Source organism: Hyla sarda, chromosome 3 (genome assembly GCF_029499605.1).
Source record: "Hyla sarda isolate aHylSar1 chromosome 3, aHylSar1.hap1, whole genome shotgun sequence".
Taxonomy (NCBI): domain Eukaryota; kingdom Metazoa; phylum Chordata; class Amphibia; order Anura; family Hylidae; genus Hyla; species Hyla sarda.
In genome coordinates this window covers 445,656,308-445,680,516 of record NC_079191.1, presented here as the reverse complement: position 1 = coordinate 445,680,516, position 24,209 = coordinate 445,656,308, and the positions used below count along the sequence as shown (strand labels likewise).

General features: G+C 46.3%; 1 pseudogene; it reads right to left on the bottom strand.

Moving 5' to 3' along the window:
* Positions 1-14,382: 14,382 nt before the first annotated feature.
* LOC130361093 (golgin subfamily A member 6-like protein 22) overlaps positions 14,383-24,209 on the bottom strand; it is a 43,561-nt pseudogene continuing 33,734 nt past the window's right edge.

The window sequence follows — 24,209 nt, the reverse complement described above, 5'->3', positions numbered from 1 at the left end:
TTCGATGTCAGCTTCGTCCGGGCTGAAGGGCTCAAGCTCTTTTGGTCTCGGTACGAGCTGGCAAAGATAGCACCCGAGTGGCGAGACTTTGCTGTCCAGGCAATTTCTCGCCAGAATAACATCAAGAAAGTGACGGTATTAACGTGTAACGAATCTCTTTCTTGCATAGACATCATGACCTGGATTGGGCGTTATGGAGAGGTGGTCAGTATTCCCCAGAAGAACAGGGATGAATTTGGTATCTGGTCAGGGGCCTGGACCTTCATGGTCAAGTTGAAGGTTTCGGGTAATTCTGTCACCCACATTCCCTTCTCCACTTTTCTGGGGAGGGACAGGATCCTGGTTTTCTACCAGGGACAGCCGAAGGTCTGCCATAGGTGCGGTGACCCGACACACTTCAGCGCACAATGTAAGGTCCAGAAGTGCGCGTTGTGTGGAGGGTTAGGACATCTCGCCGCAACCTGTGGGGACATTCGTTGTCACCTGTGTGGGGACCTCGGTCACCCCTTCAGCCGCTGTCCGGTCTCTTTTGCCAATGCGGTGGAATCTCCAGCTGGGGTTAGCAGAGATGCTGACTCCACTGGGGAGGGTACCGGCGGAGGCGGGGAGACTACGGGTCCAAGGAAGAAAAGAATGACACCTTCTAGGCTGAGGCGTTTGGAGGCACGCCAAAGGGAAAGGGAAGGGGCTTCTCAGGTGACAGCTGAGGTAGCTTTACCTGACCCTGAGATGGTGGATTCTGCTGAGGATCTGAGCGATGGTGGGCTGGAGGAGGAGGCCAGGAGACAGGATAGAGAGGAGGAGGAGGATAAGAGGGCCATCACTGCTACCTCCTCTCCAGGAGAGAGTATGGATGAGGAGAGCAAAGAGTGGCTAAAGAATAAGAGAAAATCGGGTGCCAGGAAAAAGAGGAGGAAGAGGAGCAAGGAGAAGGAGTCCCCTTCTTTGGAGTGGGATCATTCAGTCCCCCTCACCCTTGTCCAGGTACCAGCGGAAGGATCTACCGCCTCCCCTCTGGTAGATAGCCCTAACCGGTACCTCAGGGATAACATCTCTTCCTCTGATGAGGAGGCCGGGGACGAGGTGCCGGTGTCTGAAGTGAGGCCTTCTGGGAGCGTCAAGTCCTCCTCTCTGGTAACGGGGAGGGAGGCTGTCCCAGGACCAGGTGGGGTGCAGGAGGTGACCTTTGGAAAAGAGGGGAACTCTGTAAATTCTGTAAATATGGATATGTCTCTGTGCTTAAAAAGGGGTAAATTGGGTAATTCTGATGATGACACTAAGGAAAAGGGAGGGGGAGGGAAGAAGAGGGCTGTCTAGCTTGATCACACATGATGGCGGCACCCTCCCCATTGACGCTGGCGAGTATTAATGTCGCCAGCATAAAGTCAGATGCGGCAAGATTTGCGGCCTTTGATTTTCTCGGCCGAATTGAGGCCGACATTTTATTTTTGCAGGAGACCAGGTTGACAGATCTAACCGCTATCCATAAGGTGAAGCGTGAGTGGCGCCATGGGCCCTCTCACTGGTCTCTTGCGGCCCAGCCGTATAGCGGGGTGGCGGTTCTTTTTAAAACCGCTCAGGTAGAATGCAGACGTGTAATCGAGCTAGAAATGGGGAGATGTCTGGTATTAGACGTCCTCATGAAGGGACAAGAATTACGTCTTATAAACATCTACGGTCCACAGACTAGGTGGGACCGGAAAAGTCTCTTTATGAGGATTAAGCCTCTATTTTTTACTAGCCGGCAGGTCATCTTTGGAGGAGACTTTAATACTGTTACAAGGTCTCTTGATAGGGGAGGCTCCAGGGATCGGCTAGATTATGATAGCGTCGCCTTGAATAGAATAGCTAGTGAGTCTCGCCTGGTGGATGTCCACATCCGGCACACCCCAGGTCACAGCGGGTTCACTTACTTTAGAGGTAGAGAGATCAGGTCTAGGATAGATAGGTTTTTTTTGAAGGAGGATTCTGTCTCTTCACCTTTACAGGTTGTTGAGGTGGAGTTCTCCGACCACTGTTTGATTATGTTCTCTTTGAATGTTTCAGAGACCCCCAGGAAGGGAAGGGGATTGTGGAAGCTGAATTCGTCCCTCCTGGAAGTCAAGGAGATAAGACGGTCCTTTGAGGAGTTTCTGCAGAGCCAGGTACCATTACTGGACTTATGCAACACTAAGTCAGAGTGGTGGGAGATGTTCAAAAAACGGGCTGCGAGATTCTTCCGCCAGACCGCGAACCTTAGGAGTCTGAATAGGGATCGCCTCTATCAGGAACTAAGGAGGAAACTCGAGGTTCTTGTCTCGACTGGAGGTGACCGAGAGGAAATCTCCAGAGTGAAATCTTTGCTAAAGAAGTGCCAGTATGATAGACACGCATCTTTAGTTTTTGAAAGGGATTTCGGGAAGTACCGCTCGCCCGACCCTTTCCGGAGCTGTAAAATGTCAGTGGATTGTAAGATCGTGACCGGCCTGGTCGATAGTACAGGATCTCTGAACAAGTCCAGATCGGGGATCCTGGAGGTCGTCAGAGCCTTTTACTCGCACCTCTTGGGGAAGAGGGATCTAGATCGAGGCAAGATGGCGGCTTTCCTGGCTGATGCCATTCCTCAGTCAGGAGTAGACCCCTCTCTTAGTGTTTTGACAGAGAAGATCAGAGAAGAGGAAGTTAAGCTGGCGATTGAGAGGCTTGCCCTCAAAAAGTCGCCAGGTCCGGATGGCTTAACATCCGAGTTTTATAAGACCTTTAAGGACATCTTGGTTGCCCTCTTGACTGAGGTAATAAATGAGTGTCTATCCTCGGGCACTCTGCCGAGGTCAATGAGGAGGTCGGCTCTGATCATCCTGTCAAAGGGTAAAGACTCGTCCCACATTGAGAATTGGCGTCCCATAGCGCTTCTCAATGTGGACAGAAAGATTCTGACAAAAGTGCTCTTCAACAGGTTGGTGAAATTTGCGCCCCAGCTCCTTTCGGGGTCCCAGCACTGCTCTGTTCCCGGTCGTAGCACTTTTAGTGCGGTGCTGGGTGTCCGCGAGGCCATGGAGCAGGGTCGGGCTGGTCACTGGAAGGGGTTTCTGCTGTCCCTGGACCAGGCAAAGGCTTTTGATCGAGTTGATCACGAGTATCTCTGGTCCACTCTTTTGAAATACGGTTTGCCAGGGGGGTTTGTGGATTGGCTGAGAACATTGTACGCAGGGGCTGAGACTTTTCCATTGATAAACGGTTGGGTGGGCCGCCCTTTTGGGGTAGAGTCTGGTGTGCATCAAGGCTGTCCGTTAAGCCCTTTGCTTTATGTGTTTGCGATCGACCCCTTCCTTCGAAGGCTAGATCGCGAACCATTGGCGGGGGTGAGGATGGACCCGGCGGTGCCGGATTCGGCCTTAAGGGTAGTGGCATACGCTGATGACGTCTCCATTTTTGTCTCTTCGCAAGGGGAGGCGGAATGGGTGATGTCGGAGGTGGATTGCTACTCGGAGGCATCCGGGTCTAAGATCAACCGGGAAAAGTGCAAAAGTCTTTGGTTGGGAGGTGGAGACCCTGAGTTCTGTCTCCCGGACACCCTCCCTGTGCCCCAGGAATCTGCAAAAATTCTGGGCATCGAATTTGGTTCCGGGGATTACCCCACACGAAATTGGGAAAGCAGACTGGAAGATGTCTCCAAAAGAGTGGAACAGTGGAAAGGTTGGTCTTTGACCTTTAGGGAAATGGTCTTCTTGATCAGGTCCTACTTGCTCCCGTTGTTAATCTATCTGGGCAGTGTCAGCCTTTTGCCAGAACCCCTCTGGAGCCGGGTCTACAGTCTGTTCTTCCTAATGTTGTGGGGGAATAGACTGAACCTAATTAAGAGGGAGGTGACTTACCGCACGAGGAGACTAGGCGGGTTGGGTATGGTCAACCCGGTGGTATTCCTAGTGAATTCCTTTTTAAAGACCAATATATCAAACCTCAGGACAGAGAGGGCTCCTCCGTGGGTAGTCTCTTGCAGGAGATGGTTTCAGCCTTTCTTCCAGGAATGGGAGAGAGGCGGTCAAGTGAAGGATCTTCGCACGTCACACGGGCATCTCCCGACTTATGTTGCACTGATTCTGAAGGTCATCAGGAGGTGGGGGCTGGGGATGTGGGAGGTAAGAACTCTGCCGAGGAAAATCCTCGATAACAGGGTCTTGCTGAGCCATTTCCAGAAACCACTGGCCCTCAAGGATTGCCCAGGTCGGGATCAAGGGATTGGGTTGGCTCTTTTAAATTCACCTAGGATCCCCTTGAAGTATTGGGACTTGACCCGGCGAGGCTTCCATGGTAAGCTATATGTAAGGGGCAATCTGAAGTACAGGAACTCCGATGAAAAGGGTTGTCCCCGGGAGGAGTGTGGGGGTGTGCTGGAGGACATGGACCACTTCCTGCTTCAGTGCCCTTTTAATATAGAGGTATATCAAAGGGTGGGAGCTTCCATCGGCTGGCCGCGGCTGGCTGCCCTTTCCTATGCTGAGTGGGTTTATGCGGCCTTCAAAGATCTGGGTGTCCGGGACCGGTGCACTTCATTTATAGTCAGCGCAGTGGTCAGGTATCACACGTGGCAAGCGAGGTGTTTAGTGTCGACGAGACAGAAAATCCTCCCCGTGGACGAGGTTTGTAGGAACACGCTCGGTGACCTGGTGAAGGTTCGTTCTTTGGAGTATGGAAAGTTTGGTGCATTTAGTGCCTCTACCCTGTGGAGGGGGTTCTCCTTTAAGGTGCCCTAACCTAGTAATCTCCTCCCTGGTGATGGGCTGAAGCTGTCACCAGACATTTTTGTTTTGATAAAGACGAAAAGATGTAGGCGGCTACAGACATCGAACCGGAGCCCTGAGGGGTTGGTGTTATGGTGTAGGGATTGTATATTGTATAAAGGTTGTATATATGTGTAGGAGTTGTGTATATATGTATAGGGACTGTACATATATAATGAATAACGTTATATTATTTGATGTATATTTTTGTGTATAATTTTGTGTAGGTTATAGGAAAGGTGGTGGATGTTTAAAAGTAAATTCTTATGTATTGTTTTTTTTGTGTGTGTTTATTATTTAGTGTATGGATATGTGTAGGTGTATATGTGTGTATATATACTTATATATGTATATTATTGATTAGATTTTTGTGCATATATTATATAAAAAATAAAAAAAAAATTATTTTGTATAGGTACGTGTGGTGTATAAAGTTATATAGAATGTGGTGTATATAGTTATATAGGTATGTCATGTATATAGTTATATAGGTTGGCGGTGTGTGTGTATATAGGTATGGAGTGTGTGTTGTCCTGGACCAGAAGGGATTTTTGTTTGTGATATTATTTGTTATGCATTAGGTTTATCTTATGTTTGATTATCATTGTTATGGTTGTTATGTTTGGTTTATGTTTTGTATTTCTTTTATATAAAATAAAAGAGTCCCTCAGGTGGACACAATCAGTGGGTGTCTCGTTAGAGTGAGTGCTGCTGCTGCTGGGAGCGATCCAGGTGGTTCCAGGCTCCTGCTCCCTTCTGCCCTGGGAGGGAGCGGGTTTCTGGGATGCAGAGGGAAAGCAAGTCCCAGGCTTTTGGTTCCCAGAGTAGGCCGGCCTGTTCGGAGGGGGTAAGGAGACCTGGTGGGGGAAGCAGCAATGTTTCTCCTGGCCCCCCTCTGGACCCTGACCTAAGCCGAAAGGCTTCAGGAGGATATATGGAGGTGAAGGGCTGGGGCGTGCGGAGTCCCCGGGAGCCTGTCAGCGACTACAGCTCCAGGATTGCCTATTATACACAGGCCTACAAGCAAAAAGGCAAAGAACTGTTCAGGCTGCTTGAGGAGCTGAGATGCTTGAGCTTGAGCTGAGATGCTTGAGGAGCTGAGAGAAAAAGGATGGACATTCAGACACACAGCGGCCCCTTCCTGGAGAAGCTGCTGAACCAGGAGAGGTTTGAGGGGCAGAAGGGGCCAAGCCAGAGTAACCCCCCCTGCTGGGGAAGATAGTGACCCCATTAATATCCAGGATCCATCGCAGGGGTCTCAGAGTGGGATCTGTCCTGGACAAGGACCACCGGCCTCAACATCAGGATCCAGGAGGAGGAGAAGAGCAGTGACCCCGGGGGGAGACTCATGACCATCATCAGGCAGATGGAGTCTCCAGTGCACATGGAGCGCTTCACATTCGGAGAAGACCCTGTACCGGATGAGGGGGAGAGGAGGAGGCGGAGGAGGAGAAGGAATGACCAGAAGGGGGGTGAGTCGGTATCATTTTCCTATGTCCCCCTTTCCCTAGCTCCACCTAGTCAGGGCCCTGCGGTGGGTTCTGTGCAGGGGAAGAGCAGTGGGCAGAGTATGGAGGTCCCTACGGGAAAGTCATGTGACATTGTTTCAGCTTGTAGTAGCGGTAAGAGTGTCGAGGCGATTTCAGCTGTGAAGCCGGATATGTCTGGTAAGGTCAGCAGCCCAGCGGGAGGCTGCTTTTCTTCGGCACCGGGACAGGGCAAGGCGGGCAGTGGTAAAGCTTTTGTCCTGGTGCCGGAGATGAGGAGCGAGGGTGGAGATAAGCGGCACCACCAGGCGCTTGGTGGTAAAGTAGGCTCCGCAGTGGAGTCTGCGGCTCGAGTGGTGTCTGCTGTAGGGGTGTCACCTGCAGCGGCTTCTCGTGGGGGAACCTCATCTGCGGTTGGGGCATGTGGCATCTCGGCAGGGATAATAAAACCGGCCAAGGCTGGACTGGCAATGGCGGCTGCTAAAGCAGTGGAGAACATTAAAGGGACTGTCCTCAAACCCATGGGGACTGGAGGGTCTATGGACAAAATAGGAACTGTTCCTGCAGCTAGACGGCCTCCTGTCCCAAAGGACTTTCCTATGACCAGTGAGGCGGAGGGGGTTCCTGACCAGTCAGAGTCTATTATTGGGGCTGGGCAAGACTGGTCAGGAGCACCCGATGAAGCTGAGGTCACATGTGTACATAATGTAAATACTGTAAATAATGTACATATGGGGGGGTCTGTCTGTGGGGTCTGGTACAGGACTGAATGGAGGTGTGAATGGGGTAGAGGGAGTGAGGGAGGATGGATGGAGGGGATGTGAGTGCGAGAGGGGGGATAGAATGGTTTCTGTAGAGAGTGATGTTGTTCCACCTGAACCCCCAGCAGCGGTGCCCACTAGGAGTTATGCCAGCGTTGCTGCCGGGGCAAGTAGGCCTCATGGGAATCCTGCACCTTTTGGTCCTGGGCATAGTGACCTTCAGAGACGCTTTCTGGAGGCCTTGCGGAGGGGGGATAAATCTATCACTGTAGAGGGTAGAGAGGTAGAACTGTACTTTTGGATAGAGAGGCACCGCCTTGGGGCCTTCCGAGAGCAGAGGAGAGGAGAGGAGTCATGGTCACTCCCCACAGCTGGGTCTGGGGTCCCCAGGAGGAATGTGGTCCATCTTAGGTGGAGGGGCAGTGATACCTGTCCAAACAGGACAAAAGTAGTTGAGCTCCTCCTCAAGATGGAAATCATGGCAGGTGACATCTTTGCCCTGATACATCCTCATGGTACCCCATTTTTCGATGTCAGCTTTGTCCGGGCTGAAGGGCTCGAACTCTTTTGGTCTCGGTACGAGCTGGCAAAGATAGCACCCGAGTGGCGAGACTTTGCTGTCCAGGCAATTTCTCGCCAGAATAACATCAAGAAAGTGACGGTATTAACGTGTAACGAATCTCTTTCTTGCATAGACATCATGACCTGGATTGGGCGTTATGGAGAGGTGGTCAGCATTCCCCAAAAGAACAGGGATGAATTCGGTATCTGGTCAGGGGCCTGGACCTTCATGGTCAAGGTTTCAGGTAATTCTGTCCTGAAATGGTGGATTCTGCTGAGGATCTGAGCGATGGTGGGCAGGAGGAGGAGGATAAGAGGGCCATCACTGCTACCTCCTCTCCAGGAGAGAGTATGGATGAGGAGAGCAAAGAGTGGCTAAAGAATAAGAGAAAATCGGGTGCCAGAAAAAAGAGGAGGAAGAGGAGCAAGGAGAAGGAGTCCCCTTCTTTGGAGTGGGATCATTCAGTCCCCCTCACCCTTGTCCAGGTACCAGCGGAAGGATCTACTGCCTCCCCTCTGGTAGATAGCCCTAACCGGTACCAAGTCCTCAGGGATAACATCTCTTCCTCTGATGAGGAGGCCAGGGACGAGGTGCCCGTGTCTGAAGTGAGGCCTTCTGGGAGCGTCAAGTCCTCCTCTCTGGTAACGGGGAGGGAGGCTGTCCCAGGACCAGGTGGGGTGCAGGAGGTGACCTCTGGAAAAGAGGGAAACTCTGCAAATTCTGTAAATATGGATATGTCTCTGTGCTTAAAAAGGGGTAAATTGGGTAATTCTGATGATGACACTAAGGAAAAGGGAGGGGGAGGGAAGAAGAGGGCTGTCTAGCTTGATCACACATGATGGCGGCACCCTCCCCGTTGACGCTGGTGAGTATTAATGTCGCCAGCATAAAGTCAAATGTGGCAAGATTTGCGGCCTTTGATTTTCTCGGCTGAATTGAGGCCGACATATTATTTTTGCAGGAGACCAGGTTAACAGATCTAACCGCTATCCATAAGGCGAAGCGTGAGTGGCGCCATGGGCCCTCTCACTGGTCTCTTGCGGCCCAGCCTTAACCGCTCATGTAGAATGCAGACATGTATTCGAGCTAGAAATGGGGAGATGTCTGGTATTAGACGTCCTCATGAAGGGACAAGAATTACATCTTATAAACATCTACGGTCCACAGACTAGGTTGGACCGGAAAAGCCTCTTTATGAGGATTAAGCCCCTACTTTTTACTAGCCGGCAGGTCATCTTTGGAGGAGACTTTAATACTGTCACAAGGTCTGGTGATAGGGGAGGCTCCAGGGATCGGCTAGATTGCGATAGCGTCGCCTTGAATAGAATAGCTAGTGAGTCTCGCCTGGTGGATGCCCACATCCGGCACAATCCCAGGTCACAGCGGGTTCACTTACTTTAGAGGTAGAGAGATCAGGTCTAGGATAGATAGGGTTTTTTTTGAGGAGGAGTCTGTCTCTTCACCTTTGCAGGTTGTTGGGGTAGAGTTCTCCGATCACTGTTCGATTATGTTCTCTTTGAATGTTTCAGAGACCCCCAGGATGGGAAGGGTATTGTGGAAGCTGAATTTGTCTCTCCTGGAAGTCAAGGAGATAAGATGGTCCTTTGAGGAGTTTCTTCAGAGCCAGGTACCATTACTGGACTTATGCAGCACTAAGTCAGAGTGGTGGGAGATGTTCAAAAAACGGGCGGCAAGATTCTTCCGCCAGACTGCGAACCTTAGGAGTCTGAATAGGGATCGTCTCTATCAGGCACTAAGGAGGAAACTCGAGGTTCTTGTCTCGACTGGAGGTGACCGAGAGGAAATCTCCAGAGTGAAATCTTTGCTAAAGAAATGCCAGTATGATAGACACGCATCTTTGGTTTTTGAAAGGGATTTCGGGAAGTACCGCTCGCCCGACCCTTGCCAGAGCTGTAAGATGTCAGTGGATTGTAAGATCGTGACCGGCCTGGTCGATAGTACAGGATCTCTGAACAAGTCCAGATCGGGGATTCTGGAGGTCGTCAGAGCCTTTTACTCGCACCTCTTGGGGAAGAGGGATCTAGATTGAGGCAAGATGGTGGCTTTCCTGGCTGATGCCATTCCCCAGTAAGGAGTAGACCCCTATCTTAGTGTTTTGACAGAGAAGATCAGAGAAGAGGAAGTTAAGCTGGCGATTGAGAGGCTTGCCCTCAAAAAGTCGCCCGGACCGGATAGCTTAACATCCGAGTTTTATAAGACCTTTAAGGACATCTTGGTTCCCCTCTTGACTGAGGTAATAAATGAGTGTCTATCCTCGGGCACTCTGCCGAGGTCAATGAGGAGATCGGCTCTGATCATCCTGTCAAAGGGTAAAGACTCGTCCCACATTGAGAATTGTCGTCCCATAGCGCTTCTCAATGTGGACAGAAAGATTCTGGCAAACGTGTTATTCAACAGGTTGGTGAAATTTGCACCCCAGCTCCTTTCGGGGTCCCAGCACTGCTCTGTTCCCGGTCGTAGCACCTTTAGTGCGGTGCTGGGTGTCCGCGAGGCCGTGGAGCAGGGTCGGGCTGGTCACTGGAAGGGGTTTCTGCTGTCCTTGGACCAAGCAAAGGCTTTTGATCTAGTTGATCACGAGTATCTCTGGTCCACTCTTTTGAAATACGGTCTGCCGGGGGGGTTTGTGGATTTGCTGAGAACATTGTACGCAGGGGCTGAGACTTTTCCATTGGTAAACGGTTGGGTTGGCCGCCCTTTTGGGGTGGAGTCTGGTGTGCGTCAAGGCTGTCCGTTAAGCCCTTTGCTTTATGTGTTCGCGATCGACCCCTTCCTTCGAAGGCTAGATCGCGGACCATTGGCGGGGGTGAGGATGGATCCGACGGTGCCGGATTGTGCCTTAAGGGTAGTGGCATACGCTGATGACGTCTCCATTTTTGTCTCTTCGCAAGGGGAGGCGGAATGGGTGATGTCGGAGGTGGATTGCTACTCGGAGGCATCCAGGTCTAAGATCAACCGGGAAAAGTGCAAAAGTCTTTGGTTGGGAGGTGGAGACCCTGAGTTCTGTCTCCCGGACACCCTCCCTGTTCCCCAGTAATCTCCAAAAATTCTGGGCATCGAATTTGGTCCCGGGGATTACCCCACACGAAATTGGGAAAGCAGACTGGAAGATGTCTCCAAAAGAGTGGAACAGTGGAAAGGTTGGTCTTTGACCTTTAGGGAAAGGGTCTTCTTGATCATGTCTTTCTTGCTCCCGTTGTTAATCTATTTGGGCAATGTTAGCCTTTTGCCAGAACCTCTCTGGGCCCATGTCTACAGTCTGTTCTTCCTAATGTTGTGGGGGAATAGACTGAACCTAGTTAAGAGGGAGGTGACTTACCGCACGAGGAGACTAGGCGGGTTGGGTATGGTCAACCCGGTGGTATTCCTAGTGAATACCTTTTTAAAGACCAATATATCAAACCTCTGGACAGAGAGGACTCCTCCGTGGGTAGTCTCTTGCAGGAGATGGTTTCAGCCTTTCTTCCAGGAATGGGAGAGAGGCGGTCAAGTGAAGGATCTTCGCACGTCACACGGGCATCTCCCGACTTATGTTGCACTGGTTCTGAAGGTCATTAGGAGGTGGGGGCTGGGGATGTGGGAGGTAAGAACTCTGACGAGGAAAATCCTCGATAACAGGGTCTTGCTGAGCCTTTTCCAGAAACCACTGGCCCTCAAGGATTGCCCAGGTCGGGATCAAGGGATTGGGTTGTTTATTTTAAATTCACCTATGATCCCCTCGAAGTATTGGGACTTGACCTGGCGAGGCTTCCATGGTAAGCTATATGTAAGGGGCAATCTGAAGTACAGGAACTCAGATGAAAAGGGTTGTCCCCGGGAGGAGTGTGGGGGTGTGCTGGAGGACATGGACCACTTCCTGCTTCAGTGCCCTTTTAATGTAGAGGTATATCAAAGGGTGGGAGCTTCCATCGGCTGGCCGCGGCTGGCTGCCCTTTCCTATGCTGAGTCGGTTTATTGGGCCTTCAAAGATCTGGGTGTACGGAACTGGTGCACTTCATTTATAGTCAGCGCAGTGGTCAGGTATCACACGTGGCAAGCGAGGTGTTTAGTGTCGACGAGACAGAAAATCCTCCCCGTGGACGAGGTTTGTAGGAACACGCTCGGTGACCTGGCGAAGGTTCGTTCTTTGGAGTATGAAAAGTTTGGTGCATTTAGTGCCTCCACCCTGTGGAGGGGGTTCTCCTTTAAGGTGCCCTAACCTAGTAATCTCCTCCCTGGTGATGGGCTGAAGCTGTCACCAGAGATTTTTGTTTTTATAAAGACAAAAAGATGTAAGCGGCTACAGACATCGAACCGGAGCCCTGAGGGGTTGGTGTTATGGTGTAGGGATTGTATATTGTATAAAGGTTGTATATATGTGTAGGAGTTGTGTATATATGTATAGGGACTGTACATATATAATGAATAACGTTATATTATTTGATGTATATTTTTGTGTATAATTTTGTGTAGGTTATAGGAAAGGTGGGGGATATTTATAAGTAAATTCCAATTTTTTTGTGTGTGTATTTATTATTTAGTGTATGTGTATATATATATATATATATATATATATATATATATATATATATATATATGAATGTATATTATTAATTAGTGGTTTTGTGTATATATATGTATATTGTATATTATATATAAAAAAAATATAAAAAAAATTGTATAGGTACGTGTGGTGTATAAAGTTATATAGAATGTGGTGTATATAGTTATATAGGATGTGGTGTATATAGTTATATAGGATGTGGTGTATATAGTTATATAGGTATGTCATGTATATAGTTATATAGGTTGGCGGTGTGTGTGTATATAGGTATGGAGTGTGTGTTGTCCTGGACCAGAAGGGATTTTTGTTTGTGTTTTTGATATTATTTATGTATTAGGTTTATCTTATGTTTCATTATCATTGTTATGGTTATGTTTGGTGTATGTTTTGTATTTCTTTTTATATAAAATAAAAGAGTTCCTCAGTATCTGCTCTTAATCTGCATATATACACTGTACAGTACCACTTCTCTTGCTGGGTATAACTTCTCATAAGTTTTCATTATGCACTTGATGCTGTTTGGTTGCAGGTTTCGGTGTCGCCGCCATCCATTATGCCTGGCATTAGTAATGTAACCACCAGATTCCGTGCATCCACCACTTGTTAATGTGTCTCTTCCCACGTTCTTTCCGCGCCGTCTCTCCCGTCAGCCGCCCCCCCCTCCTTGGGACATTACGCGGTGGCAGGAGATATACATTTAAGTGTTGACAAGGGGAGACGCTCTGGCAGATGCTTCACGTTGTCATGGAAACCATCGTCAATTACATCCTAATTAATGGAGCTGTGGATTTCATTTTCATGATCTTCCACAATTACCACTCAAACCCCTCATTGAGAATGGAGCGTGCCATGTTCTCTGTGGGGGGAGAGGGGTGAGAAGTAGATGAGACGCTCACAGCTGCCATTATCCCACCGAGAACTTCCATTATAAGAAACTCTTCACGGGAAGCGCCGGCCCTTTAATTGGAAACATTTCACAATGTATCCAAATGTAACAACCAAAGGAGTCAGCTCAACAAATCCAAAAGTATCACAATAATGCATCCAAATGTATCAGGTGAAGGCGTCACCGCAACTTAACCAAATATGACAACCCAAGAATCCACCAAAATGTATCCAGATGTGACCACCAATGATAATGTATCCAAATATAAAAACTAAAGGAGTCACCATAATGTATCCAAATATAACAACCAAAGGAGTCACCATAATGTATCCAAATATTACAACAAAGGAGTCACCATATTGTATCCAATTATAAGAACAAATGAGTCACCATAATGTATCCAAATATAACAACCAAAGGAGTCACCATAATGTATCCAAATATTACAACAAAGGAGTCACCATAATGTATCCAAATGTAACAACCAAAGGAGTCACCATAATGTATCCAAATATGACAACAAAGGAGTCACCATAATGTATCCAAATATGACAACAAAGGAGTCACCATAATGTATCCAAATATTACAACAAAGGAGTCACCATAATGTATCCAAATATAAAAACTAAATGAGTCACCATAATGTATCCAAATATAACAAAGGAATCACCATAATGTATCCAAATGTAATAGCAAGGAAATAAGACATCATGGGGGAGATTTATCAAAGGATTTAGACTGTTTTTTCTTGTCTAAATTTGTCGCACAGAAAGTCGCAGTCTAAATATGTGCGACTTTTCTGCGACTTTTGCTCTAGAGGATTTTTAGAACATGATGCATTCTTGTCTATTTTAGACTGAAATGCATTGAAAAATGCATTGGTGCTGAATTTATCAAAAGCGACTTTTCAGCGATAAGTCGCATAGGCTGAAGTACGCCGAAATGTCAGACCATGTTGGAGCAGGTTTAAATATAGACTAAAGCATAGATCCCGAAGTCTGTGCACAGAATTTATCAAGAGCTGTGCGCCATTTGATAAATTAGGTGCACAATAGACCGGACTAACCCTCTGTAGTTTGGTCTATATTGATGCGGGACATAGACAACTTTGATAAATATCCCCCAATATCTGTAGCTTTTTTGAGCCGGGAACAAGGAATTCCCTCCTTCTTCTCTCCTCTCCTTCTCTCTTCTTTTCTTCTCTTTTCTCCTTTGCTCTTTTCTTCTCATTCTCTTCTCTTCTGTACTTCTCCTCTCCTTCTCTTCTTTTCCTCTTCTCCTTCTCTCATCCTCTTTCCTTCTTCCCCTTCTCTTCTCCTCCCATCTTCTTCTTCTCTTTTCTTTCTCTTCTCCTCCCATCTTCTTCTCCTCTCCTCTCCTTTCCTCTTCTCCTTCTCTTCTCCTCCCATCTTCTCCTCTCCTCTCCTCTTCTCCTCCCATCTTCTTCTCCTCTCCTCTCCTCTTCTCCTCCCATCTTCTTCTCCTCTCCTCTCCTCTTCTCCTCCCATCTTCTTCTCCTCTCCTCTTCTCCTCTCCTCTTCTCCTTCTCTTCTCCTCCCATCTTCTTCTCCTCTCCTCTTCTCCTCCCATCTTCTTCTCCTCTCCTCTCCTCTTCTCCTCCCATCTTCTCCTCTCATCTTCTTTTCCTCTCCTCTCCTCTCCTCTTCTTCTATTCTCCTCCCATCTTCTTATTCTCCTCTCCTCTTCTCCTCCCATGTTTTTCTCTTCTCCTCTTCTCCTTCCATTTTCTTCTCCTCTCCTCTTCTCCTCCCATCTTCTTCTCCTCTCCTCTTCTCCTTCTCTTCTCCTCCCATCTTCTTCTCCTCTCCTCTCCTCTTCCCCTCCCATCTTCTTCTCCTCTCCTCTTCTCCTCCCATCTTCTTCTCCTCTCATCTTCTTTTCCTCTCCTCTCCTCTTCTTCTATTCTCCTCCCATCTTCTTATTCTCCTCTCCTCTTCTCCTCCCATCTTTTTCTATTCTCCTCTTCTCTTTCTCTTCTCTTCCCATCTTCTTCTCCTCTCTTCTCCTCCCATCTTCTCCTCTCCTCTTCTCCTTCTCTTCTCCTCCAATCTTCTTCTTCTCCTCTCCTCTTCTCCTCCCATCTTCTTCTTCTCCTCTTCTCCTCCTCTTCTCCTCCCATCTTCTTCTTCTCCTCTCCTCTTCTCCTCCCATCTTTTTCTCTTCTCCTCCTCTTCTCTTTCTCTTCTCATCCCATCTTCTTCTCCTTCAATCTTCTTCTTCTCTCTTCTCCTCCCATCTTCTCCTCTCCTCTTCTCCTTCTCTTCTCCTCCCATCTTATTCTCCTTCTCTTCTCCTCCCATCTTCTTCTCCTCTCCTCTCCTCTTCTCCTTCTCTTCTCCTCCCATCTTATTCTCCTTCTCTTCTCCTCCGATCTTCTTCTCCATCTCTTCTTCTCTTCTCCTCCCATCTTCTTCTTCTTCTCTTTTCCTCCCATCTTCTTCTTCTTCTATTCTTCTCTTCTCCTCCCATCATCTTCTTATCTTCTCCTCCCATCTTCTTCTCCTTCTCTTCTCCTCCCATCTTCTTCTCCTTCTCTTCTCCTCCCATCTTCTTCTCCTTCTCTTCTCCTCTTCTCCTCCCATCTTCTTCTCCTTCTCTTCTCCTCTTCTCCTCCCATCTTCTTCTCCTCTCCTCTTCTCCTCCCATCTTCTTCTCCTCTCCTCTCCTCTTCCCCTCCCATCTTCTTCTCCTCTCCTCTCCTCTTACCCTCCCATCTTCTTCTCCTCCCCTCTCCTCTTCTCCTTCTCTTCTCCTCCCATCTTCTTCTCCTTCTCTTCTCCTCTTCTCCTCCCATCTTCTTCTCCTCTCCTCTTCTCCTCCCATCTTCTTCTCCTCTCCTCTCCTCTTCCCCTCCCATCTTCTTCTCCTCTCCTCTCCTCTTAACCTCCCATCTTCTTCTCCTCCCCTCTCCTCTTCTCCTTCTCTTCTCCTCCCATCTTCTTCTCCTCTCCTCTCCTCATCCCATCTTCTTCTCTTCTCCTTCTCTTCTCCTCTCCTCTTCTCCTTCCATCTTCTTCTTCACCTCTTCTCTTTCTATCATTCTCTTCTCTCCTTCTCTCTTTCCTGCGGGATTCCCTTCAGACTCTGGGTTCAGGGTGATTTCAGGCTATAGAGCTTCTCCCATAATGCCCTTTCATCCCCGTCCACAGGACGCTCTCTGGGGCCCCTCCGATCACTAAACCAAATAGTTCTGCTCCCTATGGAGCTGACAGTACAGGGGGCATGAAGAGGCATCTCAGGGGCCCCAGATCAGGGCATCCAGTGATGACGGCAGCATCATAACACTTTCTAGTACTTTGCATTTCCACTCCTTTTCAAGATCTCTGCTTGCTGTTAGTGAATGGAAAAACTCTAAAGACTTCATCTGACCTAATACTTCTAACAGGAGAAGGTTTGTTACAATTGCATCTAGATAATTCTCTATAAGTTACTGAACATCAGCAGAACAGATCGGTCTCCTGTCCTGATCGTTTGCTACATTGTATCAGCGCAGAAAAAATTTATCATTCTGAATCCAGAAACTCAAACACTGTCTACGTTACATACAATTGTAACGAACCCTCAGCTGGGAGTTGTAGTTATTCAGAGCAGGTTTTTAGCCACTAGATGTCAATAATGAATATTGGCTACAAAGTCTTTTGTGGCATAAAACTTTTATCATTTTTATGTTTAAAAACTACAACTCCCAGCATTCCCTGACTAACCTATTGCAACACTACAATGTCGCTAACCCTTTATGTTTTTATTAATGTTGCTAAACTACAACCCCCAGCATGCCCTGGAAAAATTATTGCAACTCCATATTCTTGCTACTCCCAGAATGCCCTTACTTAAGTGCTGCAACAACACGATATTGGAAAACTTTTTTATTTATACACATTCTTGCTAAAACTACAACTCCCAGCATGCTCTGGCTCAAAGGAATATTGTGGCCAAAATTAACTTATCCCCTATCCACAGGATAGAGAATAAGTAGCTGATCGCAGGGGGTCCGAGCGCTGAACGGGGACCCCTAGACACCGCACATTCCATTCATTTCAATGGAGCTTGCGCCGTAAACCACACACTCCTCACACAGAGCTGCGTCCTGATCAGGAGATCGCGGGGGGCCACAGAGGTCGGGCCTCCCTGCGATCAGCTATTTATTTAAGTTAAAGGGGTTATCCAGGAAAAAACTTTTTTTTATATATATATCAACTGGCTCCAGAAAGTTAAACAGATTTTTAAATTACTTCTATTAAAAAATCTTAATCCTTTCAGTACTTATGAGCTTCTGAAGTTAAGGTTGTTCTTTTCTGTCTAAGTGCTCTCTGATGACACCTGTCTCGGGAACCGCCCAGTCTAGAAGCAAATCTCCATAGCAAACCTCTTCTAAACTGGGTGTTTCCCGAGACACGTGTCATCAGAGAGCACTTAGACAGAAAAGAACAACCTTAACTTCAGAAGCTCATAAGTTCTGAAAGTATTAAGATTTTTTAATAGAAAAATGTACAAATCTGCTTAACTTTCTGGAGCCAGTTGATATATATATATATATATATATATATATATATATATATATATATATAAACGTTTTTTCCTGGAATACCCCTTTAATTTAAGTAAATTTTGGCCAAAGTAGTCCTTTAACTGTTGCAACACAACAACGTTTCAAAACTTTTTATGATTTTTACAGATATTGTAAAACTACAACTCCCAGCATGCCCTAACTAAACTGGTGCAACGCCACAGTAACGAAAAACTTATATGATTTTTTTTTATGTTGCGAAACTACAACTCCCAGCAGGTCCTGTCTGAACTATTGCAACACTACCATTTTGCTAAACTTTTATGTTTTTGCTACTGCTGCAAAACTACGACTACCAGCATTTCCTGAATAACCAGTTGCAACACCACAATGTTGCAAAATGTTTAAGATTCTTGCTGCATTGCAAAACTACAACTCCCAACATGCCCTGACTAAACTGTGGCGACACCAGAGTGATGAAAAACTAGGATTTTAACAAATTTCTTTTGACGATTTATGCATGTGCTGCACAACTACAACTCCCAGCATGCCCTGACTAAACCATTGCAAGACTACAATGTCACTAACCTTTTATGTTTTTACTACAACCCCCAGCATGCCCTGACAATACTATTGCAACTCCATATTCTAGCTGAATGTTTACATTTTTACTAATGTTGCAAAACTACAACCCCCAGCATGCCCTGACTAACTGCTGCAATACCACAATTTTATAAAACCTTTACAATATTTTCAAATATTGCAAAACTACAACTCCCAGCATGCCCTGACTTAACTGCTGCAATACCACAATTTTATAAAACCTTTACAATATTTTCAAATATTGCAAAACTACAACTCCCAGCATGCCCTGACAGCCTTTGGCTGTCAGGGCATGCTGAGAGTAGTAGTTTTGCAACATTAGTAATTATCATAAAAGTTTAGCAAAATTGAGGTTTTGCAGCAGTTTAGTCAGGGCATGCTGGGGGTTGTAGTTTTGCAGCATAGGCATAAATAATCATTATATAAAAAATAAAAAAAAGCTTTGCAACATTCTTGTGCTGTGACTTAAGTCAGGGCATGCTGGTGTGGTAATGGGGTGTGATGAGGGCAGATGTTGTTACCCTAAGGGCAGATGGCATTAACCCCTTGTATTCGTGACGCCAGGGTGTGGTTTAGCCTAAAACCACCTGAAGGTATACCTCTGGAGTGTAGACAATTGCTAAAGTCTATACAGTTCAGCCAGGGCCCAAGGTGGTGACCAGTGAAGCAGAGACGTTAAAGGGGTACTCCACTGGAAAACATATATATATTATATATATATATATATATATATATATATATATATATATATATATTTTTTTTTTTTTTTTTTTTTTTTTAATCTACTGGTGCCAGAAAGTTAAACAGATTTGTAAATCACTTCTATTAAAAAATCTTAATCCTTCCACTACTTAGCTGCTGTATGATCCACAGAAAGTTCTCTTCTTTTTTAATTTCCTTTCTGTCTGACCACAGTGCTCTCTGCTGACACATCTGTCCATTTACGGAACTGTCCAGAGCAGGAGAGGTTTACTATGGGTATTTGCTTCCACTCTAAACAGTTCCTAAAATGGATAGAGGTGTCAGCAGAGAGCACTGTGGTCAGACAGAAAGGAAATTAAAAAAGATGAGAACTTTCTGTGGATCATACAGCAGCTAAGTACTGGAAGGATTAAGATTTGTTTAATAGAAGTGATTTACAAATCTGTTTAACTTTCTGGCACCAGTTGATTTTAAAAAAAAATGTTTTCCAGTTGAGTACCCCTTTAAGTTCTTGCTGGGACTTGTAGTAGGACTGGACAATTGAATGCAGACCACGCTGACTTGACAGATGACAAAGACTGACTTGACTCATAAAGCTGGGACTTTATCTTACTTGACTTGATGGCGGCTGCAGGACTGGACTTTGAGGTCTCCAACACTGGACACACAGACTAGACAAGACTGCACTGGACCTCAGCCGGAGAGAGAGAAGCTCCACCCATGGCTTATATGGGGGAGACTAGCAGGGAGCCCATAGGTCACTCTTGGGGTCACTCTTGGGGTCACCTGGTACCTCCTTTTAACAATCACATGACATAACTCTTAAAGATACAACACATTTTATAATACAATACACTGCAGGTCATGTGTACAGGGGGAAACAAGTGCACGGGGCGCTGGGGACACTGAAGGAGGCTGCCTGACAGGACAGCAAGGGTACAGGGTAACATCTCCCGTACTGGGCCACCTCATTGGGGGTTGTAGTTGCACAGCGCAAAAAGCTTTGCAATGTTTGCAAAAATCTTAAAATTTTCCCATCATTGTTGTATCAGATTAGTCAGGACGTGCTGGGAGTTGTAGTTTTACAATAGATGAAGAGCCATAAATGTCACCCCAGCCTGGGCGGAGTTTGATCACATGACTCTTGTGTATAGAGGGTCACATGCAGCCTCCAGCTGCCGCCCTATAGAAACCATACTGTAAGACGCCACATCCCAGCTCTAGTGGGGAGGGAGATCTCCAGAACGCGAACGGTTAACAAAAGTTCTTGGCAAAGATTAGTGTAAAGAACGATAAAAGCCGAGAGCAGAAATGCGCAGCCTGCGCGGTGGCTTCGAGGGAAGCGGAGACATGAAAGAGCCGTGATATTAGTTGTTTAAAACAATTAAAGGCACCGAAATTGCCGCACAGCGTGGAATAGATAATCACCAATTAAGAAGCCGGCAAGATCCGCGCAATAGCATTGTTACAAAGTTTCAGCAGGAAAGTAAACGTTAATTATCAGCGCTGAAAAGAAGAAAACTGCTGGCCGCACGCTTTCCCTTGTAATTGATGGGGCTAATATGGAGGGATCCACGCCGATCTCTCCCCGGGCAGATGGGGCGGCGTTTCCTACCATGGCGACAGCTTAGCGCAGGATATTTATAAGCATCGCTGAGCGGCAGAAACTATTGAGTTATTCTAACTGCGGGAACCGGTTCGAGGCCGAGAAGACGGCGGATTAAAGACTTTACGGATTTGTGCTTTGTACTTAGTTTTGACTTTTTAGAATATTGTTTGTATTTGTTCCCGTTTCCTGTTGCAGCAGTCAGTGGGTGCGGCGGCGGAGACGACACCCGAAGATATAGCAAGTGCCCAATTAATGCCAAATAAAGTGCAAACACAACATGGCTGCTGCGGATGGATGATGCCTGAGGGGAGTGGTCACAGACTTAGAAGTGTATAGGGGAAGGAGCCGTCTCCCACAGCAGCACAGAGTATTATAGGAGAGGAGCACTCATCATTACATTCATATAATGGAGAGTATAGGATCCCACATCAGCACAGAGTATTATAGGAGAGGAGCACTCATCATTACAGTCATATCATGGAGAGTACAGGATCCCACATCAGCACAGAGTATTATAGGAAAGGAGCACTCATCATTACAGTCATATAATGGAGAGTACAGAATCCCACAGCAGCACAGAGTATTATAGGAGAGGAGCACTCATCATTACAGTCATATAATGGAGGGTACAGGATCCCACAGCAGAACAGAGTATTATAGGAAAGGAGCACTCATCATTACAGTCATATAATGGAGAGTACAGGATCCCACAGCAGCACAGAGGATTATAGGAGAGGAGCACTCATCATTACATTCATATAATGGAGAGTACAGGATCCCACAGCAGCACAGAGTATTATAGGAGAGGAACACTCATCATTACAGTCAAATAATGGAGAGTACAGGATCCCACAGCAGTACAGAGTATTATAGGAGAAGAGCACTAATCATTACAGTCATATAATGGAGAGTACAGGATCCCACAGCAGCACAGAGTATTATAGGAGAGGAGCACTCATCATTACAGTCATATAATGGAGAGTACAGGATCCCACAGCAGCACAGAGTATTATAGGAGAGGAGCACTCATCATTACAGTCATATAATGGAGGGTACAGGATCCCACATCAGCAAAGAGTATTATAGGAGAAGAGCACTCATCATTACAGTCATATAATGGAAAGTAGAGGATCCCACAGCAGCACAGAGTATTATAAGAGAGGAGCACTCATCATTACAGTCATATAATGGAGAGTATTGGATCCCACAGCAGCACAGAGTATTATAGGAGAGGAGCACTCATCATTACAGTAATATAATGGAATGAACAGGATTCCACAGCAGCACAGAGTATTATAGGAGAGGAGCACTCATCATTACAGTCAAATAAAAGAAGGTACAGGATCCCACAGCAGCACAGAGTATTATAGGAAAGGAGCACTCATCATTAAAGTCATAGAATGGAATGTAGAGGATCCCACAGCAGCACAGAGAATTATAGGAGAGGAGCACTCATCATTACAGTCATATAATGGAATGAACAGGATTCCACAGCAACACAGAGAATTATAGGAGAGGAGCACTCATCATTACAGTCATATAATGGAGAGTACAGGATCCTACAGCAGCACAGAGTATTATAGGAGAGGAGCACTCATCATTACAGTCATATAATGGAATGTAGAGGATCCCACAGCAGCACAGAGGATTATAGGAGAGGAGCACTCATCATTACAGTCATATAATGAAAGGTACAGGATCCCACAGCAGCACAGAGTATTATAGGAGCGGAGCACTCATCATTACAGTCATATAATGGAGAGGACAGGACCCCACAGCAACACAGAGTATTATAGGAGAGGAGCACTCATCATTACAGTCATATAATGGAGGGTACAGGATCCCACATCAGCGCATAGTATTATAGGAGAGGAGCACTCATCATTACAGTCATATAATGGAGAGTACAGGATCCCACATCAGCGCATAGTATTATAGGAGAGGAGCACTCATCATTACAGTCATATAATGGAGGGTACAGGATCCCACAGCAGTGCAGAGTATTATAGGAGAGGAGCACTCATCATTAAAGTCATATAATGGAGAGTACAGGATCCCACAGCAGAACAGAGTATTATAGTAGAGGAGCACTCATCATTACAGTCAAATAAAAGAAGGTACAGGATCCCACAGCAGCACAGAGTATTATTGGAGAGGAGCACTCATCATTAAAGTCATATAATGGAGAGTACAGGATCCCACAGCAGCACAGAGTATTATAGGAGAGGAGCACTCATCATTACAGTCATATAATGAAAGGTACAGGATCCCACAGCAGCAAAGAGTATTATAGGAGAGGAGCACTCATCATTACAGTCATATAATGGAATGAACAGGATCCCACAGCAGCACAGAGTATTTATTATAGGAGAGCAGCACTAATCATTACAGTCATATAATGGAGAGTACAGGATCCTACAGCAGCACAGAGTATTATAGGAGAGGAGCACTCATCATTACAGTCATATAATGGAATGTAGAGGATCCCACAGCAGCACAGAGGATTATAGGAGAGGAGCACTCATCATTAAAGTCATATAATGGAATGTACAGGATCCCACAGCAGCACAGAGTATTATAGGAGCGGAGCACTCATCATTACAGTCATATAATGGAGAGGACAGGACCCCACAGCAGCACAGAGTATTATAGGAGAGGAGCACTCATTATTACAGTCATATAATGGAGGGTACAGGATCCCATAGCAATGCAGAGTATTATAGGAGAGGAGCAGCCATCATTACAGTCATATAATGGAGAGTACAGGATCCCACAGCAGCACAGAGGATTATAGGAGAGGAGCACTCATCATTAAAGTCATATAATGGAATGTACAGGATCCCACAGCAACACAGAGTATTATAGGAGAGGAGCACTCATTATTACAGTCATATAATGGAGGGTACAGGATCCCACAGCAGCACAGAGTATTATAGGAGAGGAGCACTCATCATTACAGTCATATAATGGAGAGTACAGGATCCCACAGCAGCACAGAGTGTTATAGGAGAGGAGCACTCATCATTACTGTCATATAATGGAGAGTACAGGATCCCACAGCAGCACAGAGTATTATAGGAGAGGAGCAGCCATCATTACAGTCATATAGTGGAAGGTACAGGATCCCACAGCAGCACAGAGTATTATACGAGAGGAGCACTCATCATTACAGTCATATAATGGAGGGTACAGGATCCCACAGCAATGCAGAGTATTATAGGAGAGGAGCAGCCATCATTACAGTCATATAGTGGAAGGTACAGGATCCCACAGCAGCACAGAGTATTATACGAGAGGAGCACTCATCATTACAGTCATATAATGGAGAGTACAGGATCCCACAGCAGCACAGAGTATTATAGGAGAGGAGCACTCATCATTACAGTCATATAATGGAGAGTACAGGATCCCACAGCAGCACAGAGTATTATAGGAGAAGAGAACTCATCATTACAGTCATATAATGGAGGGTACAGGATCCCACAGCAGCACAGAGTATTATAGGAGAGGAGCACTCATCATTACAGTCATGTAATGGAGAGTACAGGATCCCACAGCAGCACAGAGCATTATACGAGAGGAGCACTCATCATTACAGTCATATAATGGAGAGTACAGGATCCCACAGCAGCACAGAGTGTTATAGGAGAGGAGCACTCATCATTACAGTCATATAATGGAGGGTACAGGATCCCACAGCAGCACAGAGTATTATATGAGGGGAGCACTAATCATTACAGTCATATAATG